The 12775-nt window shown below is 36.8% G+C and overlaps 1 long non-coding RNA gene across 2 annotated transcripts; it reads right to left on the bottom strand.

Moving 5' to 3' along the window:
- Positions 1-9995: 9995 nt before the first annotated feature.
- LOC138894804 (uncharacterized) lies at positions 9996-12231 on the bottom strand. Of its 2 annotated transcripts, none has more exons than XR_011409109.1 (2): positions 11866-12231; positions 9996-10641 (listed from the first exon to the last, which is right to left on the bottom strand). It is a non-coding gene; the product is annotated as an uncharacterized lncRNA (long non-coding RNA). The 2 variants fall into 2 exon arrangements; XR_011409110.1 differs by having other exon boundaries at positions 9996-10627.
- Between the last annotated feature and the right edge of the window lie 544 nt (positions 12232-12775).

Genomic DNA, 12775 nt, shown 5'->3' with positions numbered 1-12775 from the left:
ATCTGCCAGCGTCCGCAGACTCTGGAGTCCCCTTCTATCTTACTATGTTGTCTTCCTTATTTGTTTTAGACTCTGATGTATAGAGACATGGAGAATAAATTCTTAGAAGCTTGTGACTTATTTCTACCGGGTTTTGGGAGTTGAAATTGTTTGAATTGTAGTTTTATTATTTCAGATATTTATTATTATTCCGCATTGATAGGCTTACCTAGTCTCAGAGACTAGGTGCCATCACGACATCCTACGGAGGGAATTTGGAGTCGTGACACCGACCTTGTTAGGTAAAACTGCATCGACCATCCTCGCTACTCAAAAGTAGTGCAGGTTTGGACCCGATCATCTTGTTGTCCATGAAAAGCTTGACATGCATTTAATGGATGTGGTTACAACCTACCTTTACGGCTCACTTGATAATGAGATATACATGAAAATTCTCAAGGGATTTAAATTGCGTGACGTACATAATTCAAAGTCCAGGGAAATGTTTTCAATCAAATTGCAAAGATCTTTGTATGGTCTAAAGTAATCAGGAAGAATGTGGTATAACCGTCTTAGTGAATATTTATTAAAGGAAGTTTATATAAATGATTCCATTTGTCCATGTGTTTTTATAAAGAAAACAACATCGGAGTTTGTTATACTTTCCGTATATATTGATGACATAAACCTTATTGGAACTCCTACATAACTCCAAAAGTTAATTGATTATTTAAAGAAGGAATTCGAGATGAAAGATCTCGGAAAGATAAAATTATGTTTCGGTTTGCAAATTGAACATTTGACAAACGGGATTTTTGTTCATCAATCTACCTACATAGAAAAGGTATTGAAACAGTTTTACATGGATGGAGCACATCCATTAAGTACTCCGATGGTTGTTCGATCACTTGATGTGAATAAGGACCCGTTCCGACCTCAAGAAAAGAATGAAGAGCTTCTTGGTCCTGAAGTACCATATCTTAGTGAAATTGGTGCACTATTGTATTTTTCTAACACTACAAGGCCTGGCATAACTTTTTCAGTGAATGTCTTAGCAAGATATAGCTCTGCTCTTACAAGGAAACATTGGAATGGAATCAACACACATCGCGGTATCTAAAAAGGACTACCAATATGGGCTTATTTTATGGCAATGATTGCAGTCCTGATCTTGTTGGTTATGCCAATGCTGGGTATTTATCTGACCCATACAAGGCTCGATCTCAAACATGCTATGTGTTTATATGTGGAGGCACTGCAATATCCCGGCGATCGACTAAGAAATCAATCATGGCTACTTCATCTAATCATGCTGAGATAATTGTTATTCATGAAGCAATTCGAGAATGTGTATGATTGAGGTCTGTAATACACCTTATTCGAGATAAATATGGTTTGCAATGTGACAAACTACCCACAATTTTGTATGAAGACAATGCAGCATGCATAGCTCAATTGAAGAGATGATTCATAAAAGGAGATAGAACAAAGCACATTTCACCAAAGTTATTTTTCACACATGATATTCAAAAGAATGGTGATATAAGTGTGCAACAGATCCGTTCAAGTGATAATATGGCTGATTTGTTCACTAAATCTCTACCGACGTCAATCTTCAAGAAACTAGTGTGCAATATTGGGATGCGAAGGCTCAAGGATGTGAATTGATGCTCTCGTCAGGGGGAGTTAATACGCGGTATACTCTTTTTCCCTTATAAGGTTTTGTCCCACTGGGTTTTCCTTGCAAGGTTTTTAATGAGGCAACGAAAAAGCGTATTTCAAAACATGTGTACTCTTTTTCCTTCACTAGGATTGTTTTTCTCTAATAAGGTTTTAATGATGCACATTATCTATAGACATCTGGAGGGGAGGGGGGGTGTAATAAAAAATATCAAATTATGGTGGATGTCTATTTTTCCTCCATGATATTCATCTCAAATGCTTAATGACATATTCAATGACATATTTTCTTCACTTTTCATGCCTATATAAAGGCCTTGTAATAGATAGAAAAATACACACAATTGAAGAAGAAATAAGAATATCTTCTCTCTTTCTCTCTATATCTCTTAGCTTATTTTTTCTTGTTCTATATTGTTACTTTGAGTTATATTTTATAATAATTTTTTTTTTTGAAGAATGTTTGTTTCAAGAGTCAATTTGTATAAATGGACATCAAACAAATAACAAAACTTTGGCTATACAATTGTTGTCATTAAATTCAATTTAGCAACTTTTAGGAATTTAATGATATAAGGTGAAACCTTTTCATTTAGCTGTAGTCAAGTCAACATTGCAAGTGTATAATATTTTTTTCGTTAAAAAATATTAGTTTTGAATCATTAGATTATGTGAAAGGTTTTTTTTTCTCGAATTTAACAAGAGGGATATTGGTTTCTAATTGATAGTTTCTATATCGATTTTCATGTGTAACAAAAAGTATATTTAAAAAACAACATTGGTATGACGTGAATTTTTTTAAATGTAAATAAATTATTTCAAAATGAGATTATTTTTTAAAATATAATGTAATTTTAAAAATAAAAAGATAAGATATTTTTTAATTTTAGTAGAGAGTTTTTTAAATTATTATAATAGAAGTCATATCATGGATAAAATCAAGAAACCAAAATATTATGAAATATTTATATAAATATCCGGTCAAATTTATTGTTTAGTTTTTATAGCTAATATACCGATAACACACGATTATACATATATTATATATAAATTATATATAAATTATACATCCTTCAATTTTTTAATTTAACTGGTTGGGTGAACACCTATTTAGGTTGATTAGATAAAGCCAAAAGAAAATATGAAAGAATTTAAACCAAAGACTAAAAATATAAATAAAGTTCTTATGTAAACAATTTCTATTCAAACTCATCCTTTTATAGCGAAATAAATTAATTTTGTTCGTAAAAAAAAAAGACATAAAAAACAAGATAAAATAAAATAAATATAGAAAAAATGTATGAAAAATCTAAAAACTAGAAGTAAGAGATGACAACGAATATCTTCTTATGTTTTATCTTTGTTGAGTATACAAATTTTGGAAACTGATCTCACCGATTTCAAATATTCTTTTCAACGCAAATACATAGATTATAAGACAAGGATATCTTAGAATATTTTTTTAATTTATATTGTATGTCATTTTTTAAAAATCACTATTACTAACAAACTGATATGATATACGAATTTGAATTTAAATGCAATTTGAGTAGTTTGCATTGAGATTAAGCCAAGTATGATGTCGAGAAAAAACTACTTTGCAATTTTAAGATAATATATGCAATATTATATAATAACAATCAACTAATTTAACATTTAATGATTCAACGAACAAAAAATCTGTATATACAAGGTATTCAAAATTCAAAATCTGTGGCTAGAGATATCGATAAATTCAAAATGGAGTCATACTGAAATAATTTTTTTCGGCTAAAGAATCATTTAAATTTTTAGATAACCGATTAAAGTGAATTTTAAATTAAGGATAATATCTTCACTTGCATCATTATAAAAATGATCATTATTGAAAAATATATAAAGTTTTAGAAATTGATATTTTAGAATAGAAATATTGTTCGAAAGATAACATCATATCAAATAAGAGTTCAAGTCGCAGTAAAAGAGACATATTGTAACCAAAGAATCGTTCATACTGTGTCAACCTTTGTGCTTTGCCATAAATACGAGTTATTATTTTTCTTTGTGGCTATTTTTAGGTTCCAATGACACCAATAAGAATGATGCAAAACTAAAATTATCACTGCGAGATTTGAAAAGCTCTAACGTCTCTCTGATTCACCGGACCTCCGGCGACCACCGGACCAGGTAAGACCCCCACCCAGCCCACCACCACCCACCCCACCCCTGTCTTCTTTTCCTCTCTCTCTCTCCTGCTTTCTTCTTCTTCCCCGTTACTCCCCTCCCCCCCCCCCCCACCGCTTTTTTTTGCTTTTCAGATCTGCCTCCCCCCTTTGTATATTTTCCTTTTCTTCTTCTCCTTTCTTTCTCTTCCCTATACCTCGTCTCTTCCACCCCCATCCCCTTATTTTCTGGCGTACTGATCTAGCCTAGCGGTGGTGGCGGCTGAGATAATTTTCCGGCGAGCCTTGGGCAAAGCGGGCGGGAACTTCCAAAACATAGTTGTTGTGGACAACACCTTTCTCAGCACTCGTGGTGACTTCAGGTTCTATTGTTCTTTCTTTGAATTTACTATTCTACTCGCGGGAGTTGGTACCTCCCGTTTTCCAGTTTTCCTTTGTTGTGTGAGTTAAATTGCTGGCATCTTACCTCGTACTACTTTATTTACCGTATTAGTGTGCCTATTGTTGCAACTTGTATTCTTCTGGTTTGGTCTGTTGCCTTGTGTGATAGTGATTCCCCTTACTCTGTCGTACGTATAATAGCTGTGGTCTGGGATGGTCGAGTGAGGTCATGTCCTCGGGGGGAACGGGGGGTGGGGCGGGAGGCAATAGAGGTAAAGGGAACAAGGGTGTCTGTAGGTTGAGAATTGGGTCGTGGAACGTAGGTACATTGACGGGTAAATCTATAGAGTTGGTGAAGATCCTCCAGAAGAGGAGGGTCAATATAGCGTGTGTCCAGGAGACAAGATGGGTAGGGTCGAAGGCGAGGGATGTGGACGGGTATAAACTTTGGTACTCAGGAGTCCAGAAAGGTAAGAATGGAGTGGGCATCCTGGTGGATAGGGAACTTAGAGAGTCTGTAGTTGAGGTTAGACGAGTGAATGATAGATTGATGATTATTAAGTTGGTGGTTGGAGAGTGCACCCTTAACATCGTTAGCGCTTATGCGCCGCATGTGGGCCTAGATGAGGAGGTTAAACGGCGCTTCTGGGAAGGGTTAGATGAGATTGTGCGCCAGGTTTCGCCTGCTGAGAAACTGTTCATAGGAGGGGATTTCAATGGGCATATTGGGTCGACCGCAGGTGGTTATGGCGAGGTGCATGGAGGATTCGATTTTGGGGAGAGGAATGGAGGAGTTACATCGTTGTTGGACTTCGCTAAGGCTTTTGGGTTGGTGATTGCAAACTCTAGCTTTCGGAAGAGGGAAGGGCATTTGGTTACTTTTCAAAATACGGTGGCGAAGACCCAGATTGACTATCTCCTCCTCAGGAGGTGTGACAGAGGGTTGTGCAAGGATTGTAAGGTGATTCCGGGTGAGATACTCACGACGCAGCATAGGCTCTTGGTGATGGACGTTGGTATTATATTGAAGAGGAGGAAAAGGTCTACTCGAGGAAGACCAAGAATTAGGTAGGGAGCCTTAACTAAGGATAAAGCCCAAGCGTTGGAGGGGCGGTTGTCTGCTCTAGGAGCTTGGAGAAGCAGTGGTGACGCGAGCACTATGTGGTTAGCGACATCAGACTGTATTAGGGAGGCTGTGAGAGAGGTGTTAGGGGTCTCGACGGGCGTCTCTGGTGGGCACAAAGGAGATTGGTGGTGGAATGAAGTGGTCCAAGGTAAAGTGGAAGCAAAGAAGGCGGCGTACCTGAAGTTATTGGGGAGCATAAGTGAGGAAGAGAGGCAAGTGTGCATAGAGAGGTATAAGGCAGCTAGGAAGGAGGCTAAGCTGGCGGTCACAGAGGCTAAGACTGCGGGTTATGGTCGTATGTACGAAGAATTGGGGAAAAAGGTGGGGAGAAGAAGTTATTCCGGCTGGCCAAGTTGAGAGAGAGGAAGGCTCGGGATTTGGACCAAGTGAGATGCATCAAGGACGAAGATGGTAGAGTATTGATGGAAGATGCCCAGATTAAGAAGAGATGGCAGACTTACTTTCATAAACTTCTGAATGAAGAAGGGGATCGGGATATTGTGCTAGGCGAATTGGAGCATTCCGAGAGTCATCGTGACTTTGGGTACTGCAGGCGTATCGAGGTTGAGGAGGTCGTGGGAGCTATGCGTAAGATGAGTAGGGACAGAGCAACCGGTCCAGACGAGATTCCGGTGAAATTTTGGAAGTGTGTGGGGAGAGCAGGTTTGGAGTGGTTGACTAGGTTGTTTAATATTATTTTTAAGGGGAAGAGGATGCCGGATGAGTGGAGGTGGAGTACAGTGGTTCCATTGTATAAGAACAAAGGTGATATCCAGAGTTGTAACAATTATAGGGGTATCAAATTACTGAGTCATACCATAAAAGTGTGGGAGAGGGTGGTTGAAGCGAGGGTGAGGATGACAGTGTCTGTATCCGACAACCAGTTCGGGTTCATGCCGGGTCATTCGACTACAGAAGCTATACACCTTGTTAGAAGGTTGGTGGAACTATACAGAGAGAGGAAGAATGATCTGCACATGGTGTTTATTGACCTAAAGAAAGCGTATGACAAGGTTCCTAGAGAAATTCTCTGGAGATGCCTGGAGGCAAAAGGTGTGTCGGTTCCCTACATTATGGCGAATAAGGACATGTATGATGGGGTTAAGACCCGGGTTAGGACAGTAGGAGGCGACTCTGAGCATTTTCCGGTTGTAATGGGGTTACACCAAGGTTTTGCGCTTAGTCCGTTCTTATTCGCCCTGGTGATGGACGTGTTAACAAACCATATTCAAGGGTATGTGCCATGGTGCATGCTATTCGCCGATGACATAGTTGTGATTGATGAGTCGCGAGTTAGTATTAACGAGAGGCTGGATGTTTGGAGACAGGCACTTGAGTCTAAGGGTTTCAAGCTGAGCTGGACGAAGACGGAATACCTGGAGTGTAAGTTCAGCGCTGAGCCAGGGGAAGTGGGCGTGGATGTGAGGCTTGATTTGCAGGTCATCCATAGTAGAGGCAGCTTCAAGTACCTTGGTTCGGTTATCCAGGGGGAGGGGAGATCGACGAGGATGTCACACACCATATTAGGGTAGGATGGATGAAGTGGAGGTTAGCATCTAGAGTCTTGTGTGACAAGAGAGTGCCACCGATAATCAAAGGTAAGTTTTATAAAGCGGTGGTTAGACCGGCCATGATGTATGGGGTTGAGTGTTGGCCCGTTAAGAACTCACATATCCAGAAGATGAAAGTAGCAGAAATGAGGATGTTGCGGTGGATGTGCGGGCATACTAGGATAGATAAGATTAGGAATGATGATATTCGAGAGAAGGTGCATGTGGCTCCCATTGATGACAAGATGCGGGAAGCGAGGCTTAGATGGTTCAGACATGTTCAGAGAAGAAGCCCAGATGCTCCGGTACGGAGGTGTGAGAAGCTGGTTGCGGAGGGCACGAGAACAGGTAGAGGGCGGCCTAAGAAGTATTGGGGAGAGGTGATCAGGCAGGATATGGCGAGGCTCCAGATTTCTGAGGACATGACACTTGATAGGAAGATGTGGAGGTAGAGTATTAGGGTTGTAGGTTAGAAGGTAGTTGAGTCGTGCCTTACTTCGTACCATTGTGGGACTAGCCATTCAGAATTTTTGTCTAAGATAGCTAGTGGCAATGTTGTGGCTTACTATTTCACTTTTTAGTGCATGTCCTATTTACTAGCTATCGCTTTTGCTTTGCATCTTTCCTCTAGATTTCACGGTGTTCCTATTTTTCTTATGATTGTTGTGGCGATACTAATATTTACTAATATTGTCTCCCTTTGCTTTACATCTTTCTTCTGGATTTCATGGTGTTCCTATTTATCCTATGAGTATTGTTGTGATACTAATATTGTCTCCCTTTTTGTCCTTTTGTCTTTTTGTCTTTTTTTGAGCCGAGGGTCTTTCAGAAACAGCCTCTCTACTCCTTCGGGGTATGGGTAAGGTCTGCGTACACACTACCTTCTCCAGACCCCATTAGTGGGATTTTACTGGGTTGTTGTTGTTGTTGTTGTTAGTCTTTCTTCATGTAGTGTTTCTTAATTAATATCTAACGATTATCTATAATTATCTAGAAGATTTAAATTTTAAGGTTATTTACATATAATTCAAATAACTCATATATTTAACATGGTTAATGTCAAATATCAAAATGGAGTCATATTGAAAAAATAATTCACTGGCTAAAGAATTTTTTATATTTGTAGATAGCCGACTAAAATGAGTTTTGAATTAAGGATAAAAAAATAATTATTATTGAAAAATAAAGTTTTAGAAACTGAGATTTTAAAATAGAAATATTTTTTAATAGATATCAACACACCAAATAAGAGTTCTAGTAGTATTTAATTAAGCCAAGTCGTATCCAAAGAGTCCTTCATAGTCTTAACTTTTGATTGTTTTGCCATATATATGAGTTATTATTTTGCTTTCTGACTATTTTTAGGATCCAACGACACCGACGAGAATGTTACCAAAAAAGAAAAATAGAATTATAACTAGGAGATATGAGAAATTGTTAATTTCATCTAGTATTTCTTAATTAATATCTAATGATTATCTATATTTTATCGAGAAGGTTTAAATTTTAAGATTATTTACATATAATCCAAATAACTCAAATATTTAACATGGTTAGTATCCGCGCATCCGCACGGGTGCTAATACTAGTACAATGTATAATAACTGTAAATAGTATATAAAAAGTGTATATGCGCTGTTATACACTATGTATACATTTCTTAAATAATTAGTCTACACTTTATATGCAATGGTGCTGAAGGCAGAGATAGAACATATCATGTATGAGTATTGTATAAAAAGTGTATCATTTATGAATACTTAATGTATAATGTATAACAAGTATATGTTCAGTGAGTTTACATTAAGTATACACTTATTATACAATATATTTTGTCAGTATACACTGATTATACAGTGTCACAATCCATTCTGATTGTTATTGCGAAGAAGGAGAAACAATGTGAATTAAACAGAAGAATTGAGTTGTGAAGATTATAGAATCTGTGGGAAAATATATAAATTGAATAAGGTGAATTTGGTAAGGCAAGATGATTATTTTTTTATAAATAAGAATGGAAGTGGCAGAATAAAGAAAGTTTTGGCCTGAAAATAAGTTGTATAGTTGATTTTTACTACAATTTTTTTTTCTTTCTAGTGAATGATTTGTTTCCAATAAGCGAAGATTGGTAGAGCTATACTGAACGAGATAAATTGGAAGAAGAGGAAAGAATGCAAGAAAATTTTGGACTTTGGCAACTAGGGAGGGCGGGGCGACACATATATGCTGGTTAATATATTTTATTTATTTTTGGCTACAAGTTGAAATGTGCAATAGTGGGCTAGACGGTTGTTTATAGTTTTTGCCGAGCGGCTAACTTTGTCAAAAGCCCTTTTATATCTTCCACGGTTATAAATTAAGATCAAATAAAATGAGTCGTTACATAAAATTTTAAATTATTAAATTATGGATTACTGTATGTTTTTAATGAAAAATTATTCAGAACATCAAATAGTATCATATAGAAATTAATAAATTTCATCCAACGTTATTTATCGTTCGCATTAAATGAAAACCACCCAGATTTTTGTGTGGTTTTTAAAATGTGAAATATTTTCACCTCAAACTATATTTTTTTTTAATTACTAATGAAATACGTTTTAAGAAATAATTCGACCTTTGAATATGTGAAAACTTTACCTAGTCTATTTCATGTTAAGATATAGATATGCCAACTTGTCATATTAAAACTTTACCTATAGATTTAAAAATTTCATCTTTTAATTCAAATTCATTCAGATTACATGCTAGTTCATTCCTTTTGCCGCTTTTAACCGGTTCATGTTTGATCGAACATAAGACATGAGCTTGGTTAAATGTATTCAATGAGTTAAATAAGTTCATTATAAAAAAAGATGTGATGACAACTAGGAGAGAAAGAGGCTCTTGAGGTGTTTAGCATATTTTGAGGAAAATAGTGATAATTGAGTGATTTTATTGTCCTAAAAGAAACAAAGGTGATTTTTGTAGGCAATTCCCAAAACTTGAAGGCGTGATTTTATTGCATTATGATATAGCTTTGTACTTCTTATGCTTTAAGGCCATATAAACATACGTTGTAATTCATGTCCAATAAAATGGATGACTGGATTACAGATCGCAGGCAGCACCTGGGGATTAGGAATTCGCTTATAACACAAAGGAAATTGTTAACAGGAAAGGAAAGCTAAACATAGTATAACACCAGATGAACAATAGTAGATTGCGAATCAATCGTGTGAGTAAATTCACATTTCACCCTATAGGAACAGAAATTTAACTGGCTGATACGCACTACAGAAGACAATTGATCTAAACTTAAGTAGAAGCAAAATGAACATAAGGCCTCAAAAGACCTAACTAGGTGCTATTCAAAAGACCTTTATGCTTGCAAAATCAATATCTTATTCTTTCTGCTTTCACATTCATTGCCAGGCAACTTGGGATAATAAGATGAAAGACAATGTGCAACTTCACAACACATGGGGAAGAAGAGAGAGACTGAAAGCATACTTCTCTTGAAAAAGATGAAATGATTCAAAAACACTGCATCTTGCTAAGAACGTCTTTTCTCAAACTTCAAACACCTCCGATTGGGCTGTCTCTTAAATGACTCAACCACGATTTGATCCGTCACAATGGCTTCATTACAAGGGTCCTAAGAATGGATAGCTGAAGTGCACACACCTCTATTATGAATTATATAGAGGGAAAAAATTGACTCAATCAAGATCCCTTTTACAGTTGTTTCCCCAAATTCCTGCAACAGGCTTTACCATATATTCTGTCAAACGACAAGATGAAACTAAAGGTATTTCAGAACTATCCAGTGACAAATTTGAGGAATAATAAGATAAACATGGCAATTTCAAGTCAATACCAAGATATTTACTCGTACACACACGAAAGGAAGTAAAAAACCTCTTACATTAGCCACAATGGACAATGAAGTGGAGATTAAAAAGGTAAATCATATAGATCGCATTAAAACAAAATTAAGGAAATTTGAGTGAGATATCAGTATTATATGTTGCAAGTAATGTCCTTCAAGCCAAGTACCACCCGCAAGCTATTTTACCTTCTAAGCATTCTTATTTCTGGTATACTCTTCTACCCATGCCCTTGTCCAAAATTTGAAGTTATCATCAATTATGTTATCTGTCAAATTTAGAACACTGAGCATGGGGTTGCCAAATTTTCTTAATATAAGCACAATGCAGTGGTTGCTCTAAACATACTAAACCCGGTATCCCCAATAAGGTAGAGAAGCAAAGGCCAGTGCAGTAAGCAATCATGCTTTAAACATATTCTCTAATGCCAAAATAAAGAGAGGAAAGAATGTACAAGAATTTTGACAGGTTCCTGCAAAAGATCAGCATCCATATCAGGTAATTTACTCAGAGAAATTGTCAATTCTAACTCTTGTTTGAGGAGGTAATGGTCCCATGAAGTGTTACAGAAAAAATAGATCTTTTCACGTCAAGGTCCCAACACCAAGTTATTCAGAAATCTGTCTTATATGGCATAGCAAAGTCCATGTTTATCGTCAAATTTATAAACTTAGATATACTTGCCATCATGGTAGGTTACAGCTCTAACACAAAGTAATGTAATCACTTGGGGTGCCGTAAGGCCAAATATTTGGCTTCACCATGATAAATATTTAAATCCATCAGTGTGTTTTTTTAAGTTTAAGCAAGTTAAGTCTTGGCATCTGATCAAGTAGAGACAAACAAAAGAAGACATAACAGAACATAGAACTGGTGGAGTATCTCAAAGGAAAGTATAACATCAAACTCAATCACATAATTCACTGATAAGCAATATTTCCACCTTCATATACAATGTGAACTGTGGCCGGTACTCTATACAAATTATGGCTCCAAAAATTGAATGAAGAATGCAATTGAAGTAGAACATTACAAGGCTATGGTTGCTACAAAAGGTGATTACCCCAAAATGTCATTCATTTGCATAAGGAATAGTTTCATTCCATCAAGTTCTATACCTTGTGCTCGAGTTGCCATCCACCTTAGAGCAATTGGAGGACGGTTTCTCTGGCTTCTCCTCAATCTTTTTCAAATTTAAATTTAGTATGCCCCATTTCCTGAAAAAGTTCTCTTCCAAATTGGGAAATGCCTTAAAAGTAAAAAAATTTATCCACAAACGTAGCTTTCCTTCGAATTGCAATTCCAAATTTCTACTAGCTATCCTCTCAATCTGATAGAAATGATATCAAGAACTACTAGGCCATGATCATTATTATGAACATTTTGAAGCCTCTAAGTTCTATCACCCCAATGTTTACCGATGCGCAGCACAGGGGAATCAAATTGTAACGTTTATCATCCAATATTTCTGATATCACATTTCATTTATTATTTTGAATAGAGCAAGGCTTAGATTCTACTACATCCAAATGGGGGTTGCATTCTTTGGAATAAAAATCATTCTTTTCAATAAAAACTCTAAGCATCTCATAAGTAAACGTGGGGCTATTAGGATCACTCGTCTGTGACTCACCCCCTGAATCAGAAGTCAGCGGTTTCTTCAAGCACAAATAACACCCTCCTCCTCCATATAATTCCCTTCTTCTCTCCGAATTTACAGAAACCCCTTTCTGTTTCCTCCACAAAAACTTCCCTTTAACCTTCCTGAACCGAAAACAAGATACCTTTTTCCCCTTTATCTTCTTACTCTGATCATTTTCCTCTTCTGAATCATCCATCTCCTTACACCTACCACTAACACCGGCACCGGCGTCGTCATCGTCATCATCGCCGCCGCTTTGTCCAGCGCCACCACCAGTTCTGGGTGGATTATTGGTGGAAACAGACATAAAAAAGTAAAAAGTTATATCAGGAAATTACAAAGAAGGATTGGACCACAGAACCATGAATGTATTTTGGGGGGGACCT

Source organism: Nicotiana tomentosiformis, chromosome 1 (assembly GCF_000390325.3).
Source record: "Nicotiana tomentosiformis chromosome 1, ASM39032v3, whole genome shotgun sequence".
Lineage (NCBI taxonomy): Eukaryota > Viridiplantae > Streptophyta > Magnoliopsida > Solanales > Solanaceae > Nicotiana > Nicotiana tomentosiformis.
This window is presented reverse-complemented; position numbering and strand designations above follow the sequence as displayed.